Genomic DNA, 21214 nt, shown 5'->3' on the forward strand with positions numbered 1-21214 from the left:
TCCACACTAATCATAGGAGCTATGGAGGTGCAGGACAGGTAGAGACACCTTTCCTTGTGATGGAACAAAAGGAATTCGACCTTGACAGCAATAAATGAAATGTGATCAATAAACTCATTTTATTTTTGGTCTTTTCAGATGTTATTTGTGAAATTTAGGAATGAAAACGAACCAGCTGTTACTCAGAAATCCTTTGCATTCTTCTGGTAAAATATAACATTTTCTTAATGGTATCAAAGCCAATGCTTCTGAGTGAAGCTTAGCTTTTGGAGCTTTGTACCATTGCTAGACATTCATTGGATTGAACTGCTAATTGCTTTATAAATCTATTACCCATACAGAATTAAAGCAATTTCATAAAAGCCAAATAAGGGTATAAATTAAATATTAGAAGGTCTGAATAGGAAATAACTATCTACACAGCACAGCTTTTGTTCTCTGTTCAATCTTGGATGCTTAATTTTGTCAGCACCTTACGGTGGCACTTTTGATTTACTGCTTTTGAAGCCAACAGCACTGACCTTACAGTATATCATTGAGATCTGTAAGCTGTTAGGTGCAGAGAGATTGGGCAGTTTATTTTCTGTGTACCCCTGATGTGTCAACCATGTGCATCAATATGATTTACACACTGAGCACACATGGACTAATAACAGTGTCAAAACTTGCCTTTTGCCAGCTGCCATTATGTTTGTTATGGGGAAAATGTCCATGTGACAAAGCAGCCTGGCCTCAGTCCTAACTTTTTGTACGTTATTGACATTAATATTCTTTCCTGAGGATTATTAAAGTCAAAGAGTGATGTTCTACACCTCACTTTGGTTGGACAATTCTACATTTTAGAAATACCTCAAACAAGACTTCAAAGAGAGGGTGGGAAGACACCAAACCTATAAGGCCTGTGAACTACGTACCAAGAAGTGTATTGGCCAATGGATGTGCAGTGGGTCATTGGTTTCACAATACCTGCTGGTGCCCACACTGCTACACCACTGTAATGCTACAAGACACTGCTTCAGTGGACAGATGCTTGTAACACTTGTGACACAAGTTCTCCCCCTAGCTTACCTCATGGAAATGTGTCAAGTGCAAACAAAACAATAGAAGAGGAAATTTCCACCTGAAGTCTGCTGTAGAGACTCTACACAACCTGCCTTTGTCCAAGGTTCCTCCTTAGGTGAGACAATATGTTAGTAAAGGCATCTAGAAAGGCCATCAAGCTCATGAAAAACTGAGGTACTGGGTGGTCTTTGATCCTCACAGGAGTCTTATTACTTTAATAACCAGCCTGTGATCTTTGTAATATTTCTTTGAGACACATTTAGTGGGAAGTGAAGTTGAATTCTCAAGCCATTTCTATGCCAGTGTAAGAAAAACTATCAAATAAATGTGAAAGGATGGAAAAGTTTAAACAAGGTTTAAAAAAAACAATTTAAAGAGAGCCTAACAGATGTGTCACAGAGTCTATTACAAACTTCACGGCACTTTGTCCTTTTTTTACTTCTTTTCTCTCAGACAGTCTGCCTCTCATTCAAACAGATTATCTCCTACAACACCCTCTATTTTCTTTTTCCACTTCCACCTTTTCCTCATCAATAACTGGTCGGTATAAAGCAACGCTCCTAAAAACAAAAACTTTTTCTAAAGACGAATGAAGTTGTAATTGAGAGATGTCTCCAAAAAAGAACACTTCCCCCAAAAGAAATGTCTCTTCTGACTCTGCCTTCACCACAAATGAAAAGAAATAAAAGAAAACTTGCAAGTCTTTGACAATGTTCAAGTCGAAATCAGAAATTCAGGACATTTTCAGGTTCAATTCCGTGCTCAAAAAATATGTCTTAACTGAATGCAAATCTAACTGCAATGACTACTTTCTCCTCCTCTAACTGTCACTTGCTACTGTTCTGTGGTATCTAAGTCATGCAGTTTGTGAATTAATTATGGAGGGAGGGTGTATTTTATTTTTCTGAAGAAAAGTGAAACTAACATTTCTCACTTCAGGACTGCCAGTGTCGTTGTGTGCACGTCCTTCATTCCTTTCCCATCAAACTGGAACCTTGCTATAATTTGCTAAATCTAGATCTTCGTTCAGTCAGCAAAACAGTCTCTGGTCATGTACAGAGCAAAACAACTCATCTTTCTGGATGGTTTTTTTTTCAAATAATCTAATTTTAAGTGCTTTAGACACTAATTACACAGCAATGGCAGCCATTGCCTAGCTGGATTACCTTAAAAGCTTTGTGCAAAATGCTGATTTGCAAATTAACTTGCCTTGGCAACGGGGAGAGACGTCAATTTTAGAATAAGTGGCAGTATATCATTTCACCTCAAAGGGCCAGGGTTTGCTGAAAAGTGGTACACACATTCTCACGATGAAGGATTTGTTGTGCTATTGACCACTGACATAAATAAGAAACCATTATCCTGAGGATAAAAATAAAAATAATTCAAAGCTCACTTTCCAGCTGTCTATAAGAACAACTTACCATTGATGTCATTTCTGGCTAAAATTACTTAGGCATGTGCCAGTTATTTTGTTGAAAGTGAGGGTCTACTTACCTGTCAAACTAATGTTAAAATCCAAAAGGAGGAGACCTTGTTTAAGCTTCTCATTACAAGTAGGAACACCCAAAACACCTCATCCACAGCCATGTACAAATTAGCACCCTGTTAATTCCTTTATAAAAAGCCTGTTTGCAAACACCACCTGTAAATTACAGCTGTGGGGTTTTCACAGTGTTAGGGTCAGACAGATAGGAATTGTGACTTTATATTGTTTAGGTTCAAACTGAATGGCACGATCATGACTTGGATGGAGTGATGCAGCTAGTGTCAGACAGCAGTACTATTTGCACCAGGGTGCCTCATCTCATTGTCAGCCTATGGTGAAGAGGCTCTTTGTTCTGGGAACCCAGCCCAAACAGAGGAAATTGTGGGGAGAAGAGATGAAACTTCTCTTGCTTTATCTGTCCTTGAAGCTTGTCAGCCTCCAGATTCACCCTGAGCTTGTTGTGTGCAAGCCCTGAGTCCCAGAGAAGGGGGGTATCTGACAGCGATGTAGAACTCAGACCAGTCTCACCTTCCCTATACATTTGGCTCCTCTATCCCCTCGCAGTCTCTTCTAGAGCAAAAAAAAGACACATTCCAAAATGAAGAGTCGTCTTTGACCCTTTGTGATGATTGTCTGAGTAACGACATGGGAGGCACAGCCCCATGTGACTGGGAGCCCATACAGCTCTTGAGGCCTCGTGGCACAGCTGCGCAAGCAGCAGCAACCACAGAACCCTGCATCAGGGCCTCCCCCTGCAAACCTGCAAAGGACAGGAGCCCAGCCTCACCTCAGAAGCTGTGCTTAGTTAATACAGATCAGACAGGAGCTGTTTAGCTCAGCCCCCTCAACTGGAATTTTTCTGAGGAGTGAAACAGACTCTTCAGTCATGCTGACGGTCCTGTGGTTTAGCAGTGGCCTTGGATGTAAAAACCCCAGGATCAGGTTCCTCCTCCAGCTAACCCTGAGTAACCATGGATAAAAATCAGTGATCAAATGGTGTAAAATATGGTTTGGGATGAGAAACGACTTCAGTTTGGGTCCTTTAGTATCCTTGGCTGATACACTCCTATATGTGGGTATTTTCACCAAAATGGTCTAAAGAGTTTGTGTTTTCTCCAGAAAAAGAAGCAAAAGCAAACCAAGCAAAACTAGACATGGAGACACAAAGTCTTCAATATTACAGTAGCATGGAATTATTGTCCTCCAGTCAGCTTTAATTGCTACTGCAACAATTGATGATTAGAATTCAAAAATTCATATCCCACATGTATTCATCAATTTTTGTTTATAATTTGTCCTCCCAGCAGATTGTCCTTACAGTAAGTTTATTTATCAGAGTATTCGTGGAAAGTAGAGCCCAAAGGGGATGTAAATCCAAAGTAAGTGAATTTGTTTAAATATTTAAACCAACATTTGTGTGATGTGTTATTCCAGCTCCAATCAGCATTCTGGACCAGCGTGGGATGGAAAAGAGTTTTCATAAGAAATTATGATTCCAGTGTCTAAACACTAGTGTTTAAACAGTAATCCTTGTTTCTCTTTTAAATCAGGAAATTTGTTAGTATCTACTACAACTCAGCATTTCCATCATTAACAAATACAGTGAACATTCAGGGCTTAAATTCCATGACAAAAAACTGAGCGTAAAGTAAAACTCAAAAGATATCTCTAGGCTTTTAATTTTAATAGTTTTTGTATTAAAAAGGAAAACAGAAGTTTTAAATCCAATTCTTCTGGTTCTATTTTTGAATTTTCAGTTTGTTAAAAACATGTTAAATTCATTCAATCGTATGCCAAAGGTATTGAAACATGATACTAATCTAGTTCAGTGAAATTTTGATTTTATGCCCTGTGTAGATGCAGCATGTTAAAGTTTATTCATCCAGAAACAAAAGGATGTATACTCTTCTAAATGTTGTTTAGTATTGCAATGTTGCCTTTTGGTTTTGAAAAGGAAAAGAAAGGCGCTGAACTGTACTGAAAAATTTGTGAGGTGGGTGGGGAGTTTTGGGACGGAGCCTGTAAAACTCCACACTCACCCCAAATGCGTTTCCATGGTCAGCTGCACACGTTTTCGCTATGAATAAGTGTTAGACATGTTTGCTGCTTACCTGACTCAAACGCAGCAGGGATCAAAGTCATCTATCTCTACTGCAGTTATTTCAGTTCTTTTCTTATGAAATGTGTGTTTCAAATGACTGGAACCATAGATTACATTCCCAGTAGACTCTTTGACTTTTGCTTAAATTCACGTAGACCAAGAGTTATCCTAAAATCAGCAAGACACCCTCATTGTGCAAAGTTAAGCGTACCTTCAAGTGTCTGTATTATCAGGGCTAATCCATAAAATCGAGAAGGAAATAGAATGCACAAGACGTACAACATTTCTGCAGGAACCTACAAATGTCTGAACTGAAACTGAATGTACCCACAAATTACGTGGATGTATAACCGCATACGTATATGTTTATGTATTAACATGCTGAACTCTCGCACTCAGAGGTTTAAATTGGCGTCGTCAGTGCTAAACACGTGCCAGGATTAATTATACGACTTCTTCTTCTCAAAAGTAGGTTGCACTAATACCTGTTGCAAGGAGATATGAGTAACATCGTTTGGGCCCTGCAGCATTATTTTATTTATTTATTTCTCAGAGAATCCCTAATCCCTGCTTAATTTTATGAACTGTCAAAATGATTCTAAATATCTCTCTGGTTTGCATTTTCACCTCAGGACAGAAGTCCAGAGGTACAGATTTGTTGCACAACAGTGGACTTTAGGCAATTTTCATCTCTTAATGCCTGCAGCGTCCAAAGTTGAATTTGTAATAATCACCAGATTATCTCTAAAGAATCTTTCTGTTATACTTGCAAAGAGTTCTGCAGGAAAATGCAAAAGATATAGAAGAAAAATAATTGATTAGATGCAGGAGATCATTTTGTCATATAATCCCAGATGGAAAAGAAAACAAATGCTGATTTCTTTTTTTTTTTAATGACAGTTGAATGATATTATGGGAAAAGATATTTGCTATTCTGGTAAAGTCAGACGCTGGTCTCAGTCCCCTGGTTAGACCCTTAAATGCAGTAAGAAAACGTGCAAAAATAACACTGTAGCTAGAGTTTTATTTTAGAATAGGATTGTCCAACTGGTGTGTACAATCGGAACAGTCAGCAAAGTAACGTGCATAACAGATAACTGCTGTTGGTATGGCAAACGTATAAAGAAAAAAAGGGCGTGGATATACATTGCTATAGTTAAAATTCATATTATATTTAATACAATATGAATATACTTCTGTTGTATTTCAGGGAGCTGTGAACAAATTGGGTGATACTTGGAGTCAGAAAGGGAAGCAGAGTCTGACAACAGATTCCGCGCAGTAACGTTGCATATGAAAGTCAGATAATGGCACTCGTTAACATTTAATAAATGTTGATAAATAATTTACATTTATTACTGGTGTCATAAGTGAGACCCAATTCAGGTGTCATTTGTGGCCTGTTATAATTTTTGAAGTTTGCATCTTATCAAGAAAACTCAGAGCTGGGATGGGATTCTGATTTTGCTCGTGTTGTAACAAATTTGTTTGAATTCTGCTCGTGGCATCAATAGAAATTTACACCAAAATAGTTGGTCAAATTGAGGAAGATGGACTGACAAAGATTGTGTGTGTCTTGGAATTGAAATATTCCTTCTTTTATGCATAGTTTTACCTCAAATAGGTTTTAAAAATAGTTAGAGAGGCATCATTTGGTGGTCTTGGACAGAGGATGGATGGATGGCTAGCTCGCTAGTACACAAGATGTAGAAGTGGGCCATGGGCAGCTGCACATATTCATCACTAAGCAAAGCACCAAAAGATGGCTCCACGGGCATGTCAAGAGGCAAAAATAATTGATCAGATTTTCTATGTGTGGACACTCGAATGGCTGATTGGGGATATGGTGTCTGCTGCAGAAGGAAGCTGAGAAATTAAGTGCGTGGATAAAGAATAATTGTGCAGGAATGGCTGAAGAGAAGCAGGTTTCCTATTGTATCTCCATTTAAAATAGACCAGCTTCAGTCATGGTGGAAGAAAACAATCCAGAGGGATAGTAACTGTCTATTGCACATAGAAAAACCCAGCAGTTGTTGTAAGATTGCCATATCTATGTATGAAATCTATCATACTGAATCACCCTGGATAGCTTATGCCTTGAAGCACAGGTCAGGCTACCCAGAAGCAAAGTGGTCTGTCTGCAGTAGAGTTCTCCTTGTCGCTTAGAAATGCAGGCTGTCCCACGCATTTTCACCTGGACTTGAAGAGGAAAAAGAACAACAATTCTTTTCCCTGAACTCCATCCTAAGGAGCATGTAAAGAGACCAAAGCTTATGAAACCAGAGGATAATTAAACCAGAGCCAGCAATGGAAGAGTAGAACATGAAATCTTTCTGAAGAGGCACACATACCTACTCCCATTCAGAGCCTGAGCACAAAATGTCATCAACTGAGGAAATTCAAGACTTTCTTTGTTGCTGAAGATTGAAATACCTTTTTTCCCCCCCCACTTCTGAGTAGTTAGTGCTGTTAAAATGAAATCCAAAAAAGAAACCAGGACATGGAAACTCTTACTTTCTAGTTATGTGTTTTGACGAGTGCAGGAGAAAGCAGAGAAGTCCAAAATTGAGAAACCAGATGATCAAAGTATTGTCTATGGTCAGTTGCATAGAGATATTATGTAGTCATCAAATATTGATGGTGCATTGAAGGTATAAGACTAAGGCAGAGCGCTCCATTTGTTTGTTTTGTTTGGCCAATACGTTAAGTAGAATAACTTATGAGAAACGTTAGAATTCATCCCTACTACTCCTTTTGTTAACAGGTTAGCACTCAACCAATTCACATATCTAAGCCTTTATGTATTATTAATCAAAAGAGTTAAAAAGTCATTCCAATCTGGTTATATACAGTAGTCCTTGTGGTTTTCAAATCTTTAAATAATTTATGGTGTCATCGCTTTCCCAGCGGATGTCAGGCTGGTAGAGTGTCTGGAATCAGAATCCCACTGGGAAAAAAGAAACAGAGTGAGAAAAAGTAGTAATTTTTTTTTTTTTAATAATAGCAACTCCAGCCTATTGTATCATCACCATCAGTCTCTGGAGAGATCATTTCTCTGAAAGAGAAGTTTTTCTTATACGAATCCTTTTGGGATCAAACAATCCTGACAAATCTATACTTACACAGTATTCTAACTGGCTAATGGTGTGTGTGTGTGTTGAGCACGTACATGGATGTGTCTATTTAAAAGAGGGGAAAAAGTTCCTAGATCTTCATGCACTTATTTCTAAACAAATGTGTCCAGTACTCAACATTTCAAATTACCTTAATCTTCCAAAACCAATTCAAATTCATTATAGTTTTTTTATAGTTTTTTCCCTTTTTTTACAGAAATTAGAATCTGACTGTAACTCTCACTACAGTGTTGAGATCTGTTCAGCTCGTTTTCTTGCAGACACATTTGTTCTGTTCCTTTTGAAACAGTAAGCCCCCACAGTTGATCATTGTAATCTTAAATGGCTTTTTTTTTGGTGTGTCCCAAATTCATTCAGCCACGTTTTATTCTGCGAATGTTGGGGAATCTACTTTTGAGCTTTTTTAATCTTTCTAGGTATTCAAGAATGTCATAAAACGTGATTTTAAAAATACATTAAATTTAAAAGTATGTTAAGGAATAATGGCATTATTTTATGTGATAGAATACCAGATTCTACCTCCACAAGTCAGGGACTTGACTTCTATTATTGAATAGACTGCTACCATATATTTAACACATAACCTCCTTTCAGAATTAAAACCCTCCTCTCAATCCAGAAAATCATATATTCTTTCTCCATGAAAAAAAGGTCAGGTATATCTGACAGGTATGCTCCTTGTTCTCCAATAGATTATGAGCTTTTATACCTCTTTGTTTTCTGCTGGAGATTTGTATCTTGCAATCAGTGTCCTATGCAAAGCAGGTTTTTGAGGTTTTTTTTTCCCCTTGAAGGTCCCAATAAAAACTCCAGGAAGCACCAGTTAAAATTGTGCCATTATCTTTTCACACAGCTGATTTTCCTTTCAGCTGCCAAGTCTCCATACTCATTCGCTGCAGCAAGGTCCACAACCTTTCCTGCCACATCCAAATCCTTCTGTCCTACAAGTCTAAGAAACTCTGCTTCCCGAGCCTTCATTGCAGCCTGTACCATTGTTAACAGAAGGATTCAACAACCACCCTAACAACAGTCAGAATTATGCATTTCTGTAAATTAAGACTGGCCTTAAAAGTAAGGAAGGAAAGTAAGCTTTCTGCAGCTCTGAGATATTTGTCGTGTCATTGCCAAGCAAGGCTGAGAAAGTTTGGTAGATGAGGGAGGTGGGCGTTTCACCTACAGAATCAGGGTTTGAATACCTTTTTCCTTTAAAAACAGAGACAGAAATAGAAATGTAAAGTGTAATATAAAAAATGGAAATAAAATGTGAGAGATTTAAGTGCATGCATATCATAAAATTCCCTTACTACCACTAACTCAGCTATATTGATGACACGTATTGACTCATACTCTGCTTTCAGCAACACTTGTGTAAATCCAGGGTACTGCAACTTCAGTCACTTTGGTGCAATTGCTCTTGATTTACACTCGTGTAACTGACAGCATTTGACCCTTAGACTACACATATATCTTAAATTATGCATTTTGCTTCCAGAGCTGCAACTGAACAATAAGGCAGTGTATATATCATCCACTGTGTACCATGCATCAGCTTAATGTGGACATTTTAGTTTTGCAGTTCTTCTACTCCTGTGTTGCCATTCTTATACTTGAAAGGATATTAAATTTTATATATATATATATATATAAATACACATACACACATGGATACACTTTCAAGAAGTCTGTGTGGTTCTTAGATCATGTATGGCTCCAGAAAGCTGACTACTTTTGTCCTCTTCCCTAAACAGTGTGTGCAGATAATGCTTGAGAATTGCATGAGTATTCCAGTTGATCTTAACATCCAGGTGATCAGTACTCCTCTTCATGTGATGGGGTCACGCCTGTGGAGTTCTTATTTTCCCAAGGGTAAATCTGGATGAATATTGCAATATTAACCTTAGCTCGCTGATGCTCTGCCTAACTTGCACAGTGATTGCCCTGTAACCACGTTCCTAGAAACTTTTGTTGAAGACAAAAGGTGCTTCCAGAAATAGCTCAAGACAGAAATAACAGACACCCCGAGGAAATCTGCTTTACCTTCCTCTGAAGGCAACTACTCTGAAGTAACTCCAAAATGTGGAGTTGCAACCTTTTATATGTGGACACACTGCAGCTACAGTGAAGACGAGGCCAAAAGGAGAGAAATGGAACACATCTTTGGAAACTCAGGTATCCTCCCAAGCATTTGTCCTCATTTTTTGCTAATATCGAGCACAGCATTAAAATAACATTTCCACAGGCTCTTCTTTCTAAGAAGTCTAAACCTGCAGGGCTTGTATTATTTCTGTAGTTCCTGCAGGCTCCCAAAAGGCAGATATACTCTGAAAAAAAGTAACAGTCATCTTTAAAAATTATATTACTGGGAAACGAAAATAGAAATTAATTGTATTTGTACACAAAATCAAGGGGAAAAGGTAAGAAAGCTTAACAGAAAAGCAATAAGGTTTTGGACAGTTCACAAGGTCTAGCAGCCTGTGGGCCAAACAATAAGCAATTTGTTGAGGAAGAGAGAATAAAGACATTCTTTCAGGCTGGCCGGCTGGCATGGTGAGCTGCCCATTGTGCTGCTGGCTGTGAGACCTGGGATTAGGGAGCAACTCAGGTTCCCAGGCTTGGCACCAATGGAAACTCAAGTTTATGTATTTAGTCTTTGAACAGAAGAGGTCACAGTTCAGTACCATTTGAGAGCTGATCTACCAAACAGCACTAGTACTGGCTCCAGAGGATGGATGTTCGTCTGCCCATTTGGTCAAAGGTGAACTGCCCTAATAATGCCTCTAGCAAGGTAGAAAAGATAAAAAAGCTTGCAAACAAAGCTGGGATGGGGGAGAGACACTCTTACAGACAGACTCCAGTAAAAAGGCTAAATACGGTCATAATGACAATCTGCTGCCTGAAAGTAGCACAGTGGGTTAAAATGGAGTGATGCAAAAAATATTCAAAACTATGTCTAGAAAGATTTTCCTTCAGTAATTTACTTGGAAATTTTTAATGGATCTGTTCCTGCATTAAAAATGTAAAATGAGAGGAAAACAGAGCTCTTCTTTGCAGTACTAAACCTCTGATTTTTTCACAAAACTCAGATATTTCAGCCTGCACTCCAAAAAAACCCAACTATTGGAGGATTAAGGACTCAGAAGTCTACAGCTGTCAGATTCCCCAAGAACTAGTGGAGTGAAATAACAAAGCTACGTTGTCATCTGTAATGTCCAGAGATTATTACACTCTGATGACCATTACAGGTACTAAACTGGGAACTGGCACCCTCGTGGGCAAGAAGCCAACGGCATTCTGGAGGGCATCAAGAAGAGTGTGGGCAGCAGGTCGGGGGAGGTTCTGCTCCCCCTCTGCTCTGCCCTGGTGAGGCCTCATCTAGAATCCTGTGTCCAGTTCTGGACTCCCCCTCTTAAGAGGGACAGAATACTTCTAGAGGCCAGTGCAGGGCTACCAAGATGATCAGGGGACTGGAACATCTCTCTGAAGAGGAAAGGCCGAGACATCTGGGGCTGTTTAGCCTGGAGAAGACTGAGAGGAGGCCTTAGCAATGCTTATAAATAGCTAAAGGACAGGTGTGAAGACAATGGAGCCAGTCTTATTTCTGTGGTACCCAGTGATAAGACAAGGAGTAAAAGGCACAAGCTGGAACACAGGAAATTCTGCTGGAACATAAGGAAAAACTTCTTTAGTGTGAGGGTGGGGCAGCCCTGGCCCAGGCTGCCCAGGGAGGGTGTGGAGTCTCCTTCTCTGGAGGTTTCAAAACCTGCCTGGACACATTCTTGTTCAACCTGATTGATGGGAATCTGCTTGATCAGGGGGGGTTGGCCTAGATGATGTCTAGAGGTCCTTGCCAAACGCTACCATCCTGTGATTCTGAGATTTCTCGTGTCTAGATAGCTACTGTAGATATTCCAAAAGAGGAAACTCACATTCTCTAAAATGATAGCTTTTTTTTTACCAATTCAAATTATCAGATCTCTTTTTTTTTTCCCTGCCCCCAAATTATTGAGTTATTTAATGGATATGTAGAATGAATCACAAGGTAATAACAAAAATTATACATTAGTAACAGACACATTAGTAGAAGAATTTTGTTCCTTTCTGATGCTGTTCATCTTTTGATATTTTTATGTAAATCCAGGTGAATTTTAATAAAGCACTGACCTGATTTCACACTCATATTTTAGAAATCTTCTCCTTGAGTCTTGTACACTAGAACTCTACACATTATGCTTTTTTCACTTCCTGCAAGTACTCACAGGATTGAGATTTGCCAGCATACATGTCTCAGAAAGAAATGTTGTCGCTTTCATGTGTGAATGTGAAATTTAAAAGAAGCAGAATGAAAAGAACATGCAAGAATCTTCAAAAAAACCAAACCCAAACAAGTAACCAACAAGCAACATCTGCATCACTCAAATGTTCCTGCTTACTCTGTGTAGAATAAGGAAAAGTGAGGTTAAACAAACAGAAAGCCCTGCTGCACAGTTTTCCATAACGAATACCTTTGAGATAAATGTGGGCTGTTTATGAGCATTCAGTGGACAGAAGTAGTACTTAAATTTGTCACCCTCTCTAGGGTATGAACTGAGTCAGGATAGCAGAATCTGGCCTCAGGTGAATTGCTCATTAGCCATTAAGTCCAGCTCTACCTTGTTCAGATAAACAGTAAATTTCAGACTTTTCTGGCAAGAAGCTGTCAGGAGTAGCAATTTAAAAATATCTCCAAAGTACAAGGTTGCATGAGGACTTGAGATTCACTCCACTCTTTGATTTTACATTAAGCTCTTTAGTTTGATAAATCTGTCTTCTTTGCAGACAGAGAAAAGAAACTAGCTTTTTTTTCACACTGAGACCATGAGGCAACTAGGCTTGAGAATTACTGTAACATACATTATGAAAACTTATTGGTTTGAGGTTTCAACACCAGATTGGATGACACTTTAGTGTTTCAGTTCTTGATCTTCTGTTGATGTAAATCAATCCTCAAGTCCAACTTAGAAATGGAAGACAGCACATTATGTAAGCCAGGAGGCCTGCCCTCAGCAGGTCATTCCTGTTCTTTCCTTCTAGCCAGCGATCTCTTCTAATCTCTTCTGATCTCTTCAGCGATACTTGCTGTGAGTTTTTCAGGGAGTTTTTTAAACAGAATTGTTTCTTGGGTTGAGTGAATTTTAAGCCTTCTTGCTGACAGGAAACCTGGAAGGGGGAAGGATGATTCCTCTGAATGCCCTGACGTGAGAGGAGAACACCAAAATTTTCCTTGCAGGGAAAGGAGAGGCAAATGACATCAGGAGCCTGTAGCATTGACAGTGATGGTCAGTGATGCCTTACCTTCAGAAAACTTGTATCTGACAGGGCTGTGGAGCTGGATAGGTAACATACAGCCGTTTCAAGTCCTGCTAAATTAAACATGATTAGTCCTTGGCTTTAAGGTAATTTGGAGTAGATACCACATCATCCTTTAGGCTTTATCTGCATCTGGTATCAAGGGAAAGAAGGAAGACTACTTCTGCTGTGTCTGAGCATCTGTGTGACAATCGTATTAAATCACAAGAAGTAATCATCTACGTTGGGGAGCATAGTTCAGATTGAAGTTGTTAGTGAGTAACCTAAATGCGAGTCCCACATCCTGAAAAGCCCTCTGAGCCTCCAGCTCTTAGAGAATAATTCATCCACAAAAGATTTAAACAATAATAAATCAGCATAAATTAACTTTATGCATAGAGCTCGGAGAAGGGGGTTTCCATGTCTCTTCCTTGGTCATGTTGTGCCTTTCATCTGCACTGTAACTCTGCTCCTCTCCAGTGTCAGTTCTCACATATCTCCCAGCTTTGCATCTTGATGTGCGTCTGTCCTTCGACTTCTGTCACCTGTGTGTGTGCCTGGTACAGGCCCCACATGCCACCCCTCCTTTTTTCTCTGTCTGCCTCTTTCTCTTTCTCAGACCACAGGGGCCACACGATCACCACTTTCTCAGTGTGGCATTTCCTTCTGCGCATCGCTCTCGCGCGTTGTTTATCTCTCGGAAGGATTGTAACTATAGATAGCATCAGTGGAACTGTATCTGTCTAGGAGCAGATGTCTACCTCTGCCATACCATCTTAATTGCCCTGCTGTGGCTCACCTACCAGAAGCCTTTTTGTATGTGTGTGTGTCTTATTTTTTTTTTTAATTTCCTTTTTTTTTCTCCTTCCAGTTTTGCAAATGATCAGCTGAAAACCAGCAGGACTCAGCCTGGAAGCACAAGACTCACCCAGGCGTATTTAAACGTGCAGGGAAAGAGAATCCCTTCAGCCCCTAACCAACTGGACAGTACTTTCTAAGGTACAATTCATTTTGTAGTGAATTGTGTAAACACTGCTGAAAGAGAAACTAGGAAACTGGGGAACTATCATGAAAGTGCCAGTCTAAAACAAGATGTTACATTCTGGACTAGGAGGATAAGTCATGTAAATAACATTACTGTTTATGACTGAGGCATACACTTGTTTCTAAGGTGTTGATAATTTTGAGTTGGCTTTTTGTTTTCAAGCAAGTTGAATCACAGAGCACTGCAGATTTTTCTAGGCAAAAAGCTTGAAAGATATTTGTTTGACATTCTTAAATATGAGTGGTCCAAACTCCACCTTTCAGTCATTCTAGTTTTACACTGACCAACAGTAAAGTGTGGATTTGAACTAGATTAGGACTGAAATTTAACGTATGAAAAGAGAAACAAAAAAAGGAAGCTGGCAAATAAATTCTTTGTATTTTATTGTACTCAGGTGTTCTGCAGAACACTAAAAAAAAATGTTTGTATCAGAAAGCTACACCTGAATTATGTATGTTCTCCACATGAGGCAAATACATCTGAAAGATCTCCAGCATCCTGTCTACTCGGACTTAGTCTTAGGTTTGCAATAAGATTTGAATCAAATTTCCCTTGGTTTCTTGAAATTGTACTGTGGAAAGGGTTTCTGACTGACCTAGATTATTGTCATCCAAGAAATGTTTGGTCCTTCTGATGAAGTCACACAAGCATAGTTTTTTTGTATATGTTTGTATATACAAATATTAGAGATGTTTATACACAAATACACACATTTACTGTCAGTGATAAATTAATCAGATATTACCATGCTGGTATATAAAATACAACAGTTGCTTCCTACCACAGGCAATACAAACAAAAAGACAAATAGCACTCAGATGTATTGAGCTAGAAGAACTTTTATTTTCAGCACTTATATGCATATATAAACACTTATAAACTTATAAACCATAAGCATTTATAAACACATAAACCATAAGTTTCATCTCCCACTCCTTCTCCTGTTTTAGTGAGAAGCATCTTCCAATGCAGGATGAGAAGGTCCCGTGCCCAGCACCAGCAGTGTGCCTGTCATGTGGCAAATAACTTCTAAAGATGCTTAGAGAAATTTTGTCAAACTTAATTTCAATTTGTGTTCCTCCCTGCCTGCCTCTCTCCCTCCCCATTCCCACCCCGCTGCCCAATGACTACTGTGTTATGTTTTGTCTCTTAACTTGTCTCATGACTGCTGCAGTGCCTTGAGAAAAGTGGAAGCTCTTTGTGCTCTTTTTCAGGCACTGCAGTAATAACACCTTCAAAATAAGCTCAATTCAGTTCATAAACTCCTTTTGAATTTGGAGTTTTATTGTTTTAATTCAGCTCTTTAACATAGATTAAATTTAGTCCAAAATTGCCCTTGCAAAGACCATCTTTTTACTCATCATCGTTATTTCTGACACGTCAGCAAAATGGGTTTTTTTACAACAAGGACAGCAACAACAAACTAATACAGTTTGAGAAGTGAGCTTCAGTCTTTCTTGGTATCTCATTAGAGCCATTGATTAAATTTCAATTGATAATATTTACCTCGGGTCATGTTGAACCCTCTTGCCCTCCCCTGTACATACAGACAGACACACAAAAAAACCTTCAAACTCAGACCCAGGGAAAGTGGAGTTTTAAAATCTGTTTTCATTTGTGATCTTCTACTTTCAGATTCTTAATTTGATTTTAAGAATTCTTAAAGGCAAATCAACACAACAGTAAGATTTAAGCAAGACAGTGTTACTATAAGGTAAATTTTTGGCATCAATACAAATAATTGACATTTCACGTTTAAAAATCAACACAGAAATTCAACAAAAATCAATACAAATGAGCCAGAGGAATTCTGATCAGAAGTATAGGTAAAATTCAGCTCATACAGATGTGTCCCAGGGGCCTCTTAATTCTGGACATAAATATAACTCTTTAGCTTCAAAGCACTCTAGACATAAAAGCCTGATTTCAATCAAGTGTGTCTATTTCTATACTGAGGTCTCTTTTATCTGACCATCACAGCAGTACCAGGAGGTACCTACACTTTCACAAGTTCCTTGAGACCTAAGTTAACATTGTTAGTGTCCATAATTTACAGACATTTGTATATTGGAGTTCTAAAAGATTTGAAAAGTGAGCAAAAGCAACTAGAAATAATTATTGCTGCGAAATGTTCACAGTGATCTAATGACAAAGCTTCCTATTGCCTCGGGAGACAAAAGTTTTAGGGACCTTCCCCAGCTCTACTCTTGATCTTCTGTGAGGTGCTTTGGGCAACCAACTTGGATGACTTCAATCTTTGCTGATTGTATTTGAAGTTTCTGAAAGACCAAAGCTGGCTTTTATATGTTGGCAGACGTGTGATACACAGTGTCTTAGAATTTCTAGCCATTCTATAATGCTAATGGTAAGAATGGTAAATATATGAATGATGAATTGATGTGAAGAGGAATTTGGAGCTAATCTTCAACCTCAAATGAATCCAAATTGTTTAGATGGCAGTAGTCCAGACGTTCAGAGTCATATCTGAATTTCTTTCAAGTATGAAATGTTTGGGAAGCTCAAGCCCAAAGGACTTAATTATCTTCATGACTAAACTTGTAGTATCTCTATGGAATTGGAAATTCCTCCCTATTTATGCAGGCAAAATAGGGCTACATGTAAGAACAATGTGAATCAGGAGAGTGGGACCAGGTTGCCATGTACTCACTGTCATGAGCCATGACTTAGAAAATCTGAGCTGCAGAAGAAGCACCATTCAGAGAACTGCAGGGCTGGCCAGCATCCCTTTGTGGTCATTTCTACCTCAGCAGCAAACCAAAGCAGGACCATTTAGCTTTTCTCTGTTATTCTCAACTGATAATAGCACTTTTTTTCCCCCTTTTTTCTTTCCCATTTGTTCTTGGGTTTCTCATGTAACAGATGCACACTTTTACTGTATCATCCTTTTAATCCTCACATTTAGAAGAGGAAACTGTGATTACATAGAAATTTGCCTACTTACAGGAGCTAAAGTCTGAACTGTTTGCTGGTCCAGTTAAAAACACCTCCACATATATAAGAGCACTTCTGAAGATACCTACACTGTCTTGTTATCTGTTTGTTCTGTGGGGAAGACCCTTGTTCTCAAGAGTGGATCTTGTCTTTAACAATGTCTGTCGTCACCAATATCATGCATTTATGGTACAAATAATGGAAATAACTTTTTTTTCTGCACAGCTTGACAAAAAAACATATTTTCAGGAGGATGTTCTTTTAAATATTTCATAAAAACATTCTGATTTTAATGATATTTTAATGGAAACATCTCAGTGCTTTAAAATCAAAATAAAACACTAACTTTCTGCTTTCTTCTCTTCCAAATGTATCCTTTAAACATTTGCATTTTTCACTGTATTAACGTTTACATCATATGTTACATATGTTTACATCAGATTTATTCATTGTTTCAAGCTGTTCAGTGAAAAACTTCTTGACTTCACAGAAACAATTCAAAAGTATCAAAACAAATGTATTGTTTCACTTGTAAACAAATATTTTTAGAACTTCTCCCCTGTCGCTCTGTGAATGTGGAGTTCTACATTTTATCCTAGATTGGCACAGAGGGATTTGTTCTACTTTTCCTAGGGTGAAAACTGGTTCCTTTAAAAAAAAAAGAGGGTGTGGGAGAAGAACCATCATAGGAAAAAAATAATCAAAACCTCTTACCTTGTCCTGTAGAGTTCATCTCTACCCTACCTCACTTGCCTTTGATGACTCACTGCACTGTCCAGCTCTGTGCTGCTTGTTTCTCTTGGCTTTCATGGATGTACACTGCCATCCTGACTGTCTGTACATACATATTGAGAGCTGTTCAAAGACATTTTGTCCACTTATCAATAGTTTTTGTAAAACAAAACCTAGTCTTTTAAGGTAGGACCTTCTATATGAGAGGTGACATGCCTGGGAGATAATAAAGTAAAATGTTATCTACCCGCTGAGTGATGGAGTCACTGGCTATCAGCATTACACAGAAACAGTTCTGAATTGTACCAGTAAGAGTATCTCAACTTTAGGGAAAGAGAAAAATAAATTACTTGGCCTGTTATTAGCGAAGCTATAGAAATAGCAGCAGGGGAGAGGACAAAGAATCCTAAAATAAAAGACAGAGAAAAGGATTGAGTCTAATTAATGGAGTTTGTAGATTGGAAAGCCTATCTGTGGTTCATTTAAACATGAATATCTAATTCAAGGCTAGGCAATCCCTTATAGCACTGACTTCTAGAAACTGTAAAAAAAAGATCATGCTTTAGTCCTGCTATTACTTTACCTTGATGATAGGAGGTTAGAATATGAATGCAGTTTGAAAGATAGTACCATTTCTTTGATAGATCAAAAAGCACTCTGCAGTAGACTACTACTTTAGTAGGACACTTATAGTCAAAGCTAGTATTTGACTATGCTCCTAATGTCATATTACAATGACAGAAGCTCAAGATATATCAATTTAATCTTAGTTCAAAAAAATCCTTTAGTTCAGCTAAAGGGAAGTCAAAATGGACTTTTATAGTTTTTCAGGTTGAAATTGGACAACGAACAACTTTTATAGTACAAATGAAATGCAGGATATGGTTGAAAGGGTAATCATATCCAGAGTTAAAAAATAAAGCACCTGCACTATGCTAACAAGATCGAGATTACACAATTAAAAATCAAGTCTTCTGACCAGTAAAAGATAGTGGCTCTGTATTCCTTCTTCTCTTGTCTTGTAACGTTCAAGGATAATGGTATCTTTGAAACGACTCCTGATATACCCTGATGAAAATGAGAATTAGCTTCCCTTCATAGATATGAGGTTGAACGGTTTGGTGTACGTCTCAGTATAACGCGAATGAACTTTGAGTCATCGTGTAGTTTGTTAAATTTCATCGGTGTAATCTTTTCTGTTAAAAAAAAGAGAGAGAGAGAGAGAGAAAAGAAAGAGATCACTTGTAGAATTACAACATGTACAAAGTTATTACAAAGAATAGGTGTTAGCAGCTACTGGTTCCACCAGACTGTAAAATGAGTCCGTGCAGTGAGTCATGCTGCTCAGTCACGATACCTGGCAGCTAATTCGTTACTCACAAAGAGATACAGAAGTGGCATGTACACAAACTCATCACCAATAAAAGGTTTAACAGGTTTGCCTGACTTCAAAAAATTTCCAAGACTAGATGCAATCTAACCAAGGATTCAATTATGTGATTTAAATGACCGTCCTTAGGAATCAGAAACTACATCCCGTAGATAATGCAGGTAGTTCTGTTTCTGTGTGTGTGCAGTCTCTTCTAGGCAGCATTTGAACTGTATGCAAAGACGAAAGGTATGAAATCTTGTCACTGCAGAGAAACATTTTGTTGTTTGGGGTTTTTTTTCTCTGTCAAACACTGCACTGGAAAGCTTCTTTTTGCTCAATTCTTACTATATTTGCTATGTTTGATTGGGAACCCTTATCCCAGGTAGAAAACTACCTTTCAGCTTCTTCCTTCTTAGATCTGCTGGGATCCCTTAACAGTAGCAGCAGTGACCAAAAAACCCCCGAGCCCCAGCTATTCACAAGTCTGTATAACTTCTCATTTTTCCCTTTCCTGTCATGGCTGCAATAATAAAATCCTGCAGAGTATCGTGGAAGTAAACTATTCAACTCTTTGGTTTGCTTAAGAGGTAGTTTGTGGTCGGGTCCCAAACAGACGTGTCGAATTACCTAACTTTAATTCCAAGTAATTGGCGAACAGAATTACCCTTGGGGTTGAGGGAATTACAAACAATGCAGCTCCTGGTACTTTTCTCCCCTCTGGATAGAGCCAAGTGGAAATTGCTGCTAGTGGGTATGTTACAGCTGCTCATGACAGTTTGAGAAGGTGGATATTTGCAAACAGTACAGTTCACTTGACCCTCGCTGCTTGGCAATGAAAGAAAAACTGTCTGAAGTACTTTCTTGGGGTTTTGGTAAGCGCTGTCGTTCTTTCCTGTGATTTATGCAATGATCATTTAAGTGTTGGTAATCATTTAAGACAATTTCTTTTGAATATGCTTTGATATGCACAGAATTAACCTAATAAAAAGGATAATTCACACTTGACCTCAAATGCTGCCTGTTAGCTAATATCTGCAAAAGAAACATCAGGCTTATATTGACTAGGCAGAAAAAGAAGAAATAGTATGTTTGCAATTCCCCTGTATGCATTTTGTTGATCCTAATTGCTATGAAGGGGGTGATGTGGAGGAATTAATGGGTTTTCACTTCCCAAAAGACTTTCTGAGAACATACAATCCCGATGAAGCTCATTTTCATTGTCAAATTCAAGGGACCTGATTCTCATATCACTTATACTGTATGTTTCCTCGACTTGAATAGGTTTAATTTTGTTTTGTGTATGAAATGTCAACACACTCTCTTCCTGGTATTCTACTCTGGACTCTCCAAACCCAGAAGTGAGGATAATTCAAATCAGTTTGAGATAAATACCTGAGCTCAAGTGATCCCTTTCAGGCTTGATTGGCATTAAGTAGGAACCCAGCAGGCCTGTCAAATCGTTTCTTAATATAAACTAGTCAGATTACTTTGGATATCTCCATCCATACACTTCATGCATTGCTTCGTTTCCTCTCTTGCTCAAATCACTGATGAGAATGACGAGGTTTTGTTGCTTTTAAATCAAACTGAACATGCACTGGGCCACCTGTCCCTTTAAGGGACTTTATGAAACAATCTCTTGACCACAGAACTAACCATCAGTTGCTGAGTCAGGCACAAAGACAGAAGAAGAGGAACGATGAACACGCAATTTTAAAACTCAATGTGTTAAATGTTAGTGTATCTGCATCAGTATCACTTTAACACTTAACCACATCTATATGTTAAATTCAAATCCTCAAGCTAAAAACCTTGAAAAACACAACACAGGCATCACAGCCAAAGCTTGGTAATTAAGCAGCTGTGCAGCACCAGTTAGAGTGTTGTGAATAAAAGGCCTCAGAGCCCAAGGTAAAGCTCAGCAGGGCTGGGGGTCCCTGTGGTCTGATACTGCACTCCCAAGGAGGACAGAAGAAAAAGTGGCATAACCCACTCTATATGT

This window comes from Colius striatus, chromosome 6, assembly GCF_028858725.1.
Source record: "Colius striatus isolate bColStr4 chromosome 6, bColStr4.1.hap1, whole genome shotgun sequence".
Lineage (NCBI taxonomy): Eukaryota > Metazoa > Chordata > Aves > Coliiformes > Coliidae > Colius > Colius striatus.